At 36.7% G+C, this 2,648-nt stretch overlaps 1 non-coding gene across 1 annotated transcript; it reads left to right on the forward strand.

Moving 5' to 3' along the window:
* Positions 1-1,697: 1,697 nt before the first annotated feature.
* Positions 1,698-1,804, forward strand: LOC144218750 (U6 spliceosomal RNA). Its single transcript, XR_013331252.1, has one exon. It is a non-coding gene; the product is annotated as a U6 spliceosomal RNA (small nuclear RNA).
* Positions 1,805-2,648: the final 844 nt, after the last annotated feature.

Genomic DNA, 2,648 nt, shown 5'->3' on the forward strand with positions numbered 1-2,648 from the left:
CAACTCTTCATCAGCTCTTTTCCCATCTTTCCATGTCTCCTTTCTTAGGGTGTCCTCCCCTATTCCTATAATTGAAGGCTGATGTCATCTTGAAAAAACATGCACTCTCTATTTTCAGAGGCTCTGTCATTAATGCAGCTGTCTGGCATCCTGTCATTGCCCATCTCTGTCAGTTAATACAAGAACACAAACCTTCAGTGACATTATGCAAATGTATAACCTTCCCTGGAGACTTTCTGCCTGGATGCCAGTACTTAGGTTACACTGAAATAACACATTGTCCATTTAGACAGCTGTAACCTATTCTAATATGTGTCAGAAAAACAAAGAAAAATTATCTTGATCTCATCTGCTAAGTGAATCTATAATTTCTCGAGTGGAGTAGTATCTTAAGACCAAAAGTCCCACAAAGAAAAATGCTTTGAAATACTGTAACCCAAGCCATCTAGGAGAAGCCCTTGATAGAAGGAGAGTTTAAAATTCTTTGAGCAAAATTGCCTCTTCTGGTCCTCCAGTAGGCAATATAGGCTTTTCATGATCCATACCACATCCGAACAGAAAAGGAAATGGAAGAAATCCACTTTTCTCATTTTAATCAACTTCTACTCTTCTCTCTTCTCCTCCCCCTTAGGTTTATCAAGCAAATGCAAGAAATCAAGATACACTAACATTGCAAGATAGCAGGGCATATAAGTTATTGTCATTCCCTACAATTGCTCCTCATGGCCATTTGAGCCACCAATATCCCTAGTCTTCCCTTTTATTCCTTCTTCATTGCACTCAACAAATATTTCTTAACTATTAACTGTTATGGAACACTTAATAAATCCTGGGAAAAATTCAGTCCTTGAATCACCAAGGACTGGTTCTCAAAGAGCTTACATCCTAGCAGAGCTCAGACATAAAATCAGTGGGAGAACACACACTGTTTTGATGACCAAAAGTGTTTCAGGAAACAGGTAACATTTATAAGCAAAGACAGAGAAAGAAGATTATAGTAATTTTCTTGTTGCCACTATAACAAATTACCACAAACTTTGTGGCTTAAACAACACAAATTTACTCTCCTACAGTTCTGGAGGTCAGAAGTCTAACATAAGTCTCAAGGAGAAAAATAATGAGCTGGAACCTTCTGGAAGCTTTAGGGTGGGGGAGAAGCCAATCCTTGTGTCTTTCAGCTTCTGAATGCTACCTTGGCATTCCTTAACTCATAACTACTTCACTCCAATCTCTGCTTCTGTCTTTATATCACCTTCTCTCAATCTGATCTCCTGTGTCTCTTACAGGGATTATTATGGTTATATAAGGCCCATCTGGGCAATAATAAACAATAATCTAATCTCCCGTTCTCAAAATCCTTAACTAAATCACAGCTGCAAAGTCCCTTTTTGCCATATAAGGTAACATATTCACAGATTCCAGGGATTAGGACATGGCTATGCCCACGAGAGGACATCATCGTTCAGTCAACTGTTATTCAGCTACAGGTCATAGAAGTTTTCTAATTAAAAGCACAGAAGCAGGTGGGGATATCACCATTTGAAAAATGGAAAGGTGAAGGATTTATGCACAGAGATAGAGAATCTCCATGTAAGTGGAAAACAAAGTGCTACTAAAGAGGCTGAGAACTTTATTTAAAGACAATTAGAATCAGTCAAAAGTATGGAGAAGAGTACTTTTAAAAACTAATGTGGCAGGTGCTCGCTTCGGCAGCACATATACTAAAATTGGAACGATACAGAGAAGATTAGCATGGCCCCTGTGCAAGGATGACACACAAATTCATGAAGCGTTCCATATTTTTTATAGAGAGCTACCATTACAACAATATTGTGTCTTCTAATAAATTAACATGGTAACCCTCATATTTATCTTTCTTCAATTTCTCTCAGGATTATTTCAGAGTTTTCAATAAAGTCTTGTACCTACTGTTAATTTAACCCAAGTGTTTTATGTATTTTGATGTGATTGAAACAGTTTTATTTTTACTTGATTCACTAATTATTACTCATATACAAAAATACAACAGAATTTTACAAACTGACCTTGTACAGTGGGGCTTTCTAAATTTACTTATTTGTTTTAGTAGTTGTTTTCCTAGAATTCATACGATTTTTGATGTACAAGATCATGTCCTATGTGAATAAAATTTTCTTTTTGGGGATTGAGGACAGGGTTGATTATAAAGGACTATGAAAAAACTTTTTGGGGTGAAAGGGTGATAGTTCCACATCTTGTTTGTGGTACAAAGTGTAAAACTCTGTGCATTTGTCAAAATTCATACAAATTTACATCTAAAAAGGGTGAATTTTACTATATGTAAATTGTACCTCAATAAATGCCAAAAGAAAAGATTAAAAAAAATTAATGTGGCAGCAATGTACAGAATTATTTGGAATTTAATGCTACAGTAGACAACCAGGTACCTTAATGCATGAGATGCTCTGAGTATAAAGAGAACATGGCCCTGGGAGCACGAAGAACAGGAGGGCATAGGCTTTATTATAAAAAGGCCAGCACTGGGGAGCCCAAGCCAACTGCTGCCCCAGAGAATGAAGGTTCATTGGCATCACAGCATTAGAGTTTTCAAAAGAAGTAAGCAATCAAAATTCTGTATAACAGCTCCCAATTTTTCAATATCAATAACT

The sequence above is a fragment of the Crocuta crocuta genome, unplaced genomic scaffold (genome assembly GCF_008692635.1).
Source record: "Crocuta crocuta isolate KB4526 unplaced genomic scaffold, BGI_CrCroc_1.0 scaffold229, whole genome shotgun sequence".
Classification (NCBI taxonomy): Eukaryota; Metazoa; Chordata; class Mammalia; order Carnivora; family Hyaenidae; genus Crocuta; species Crocuta crocuta.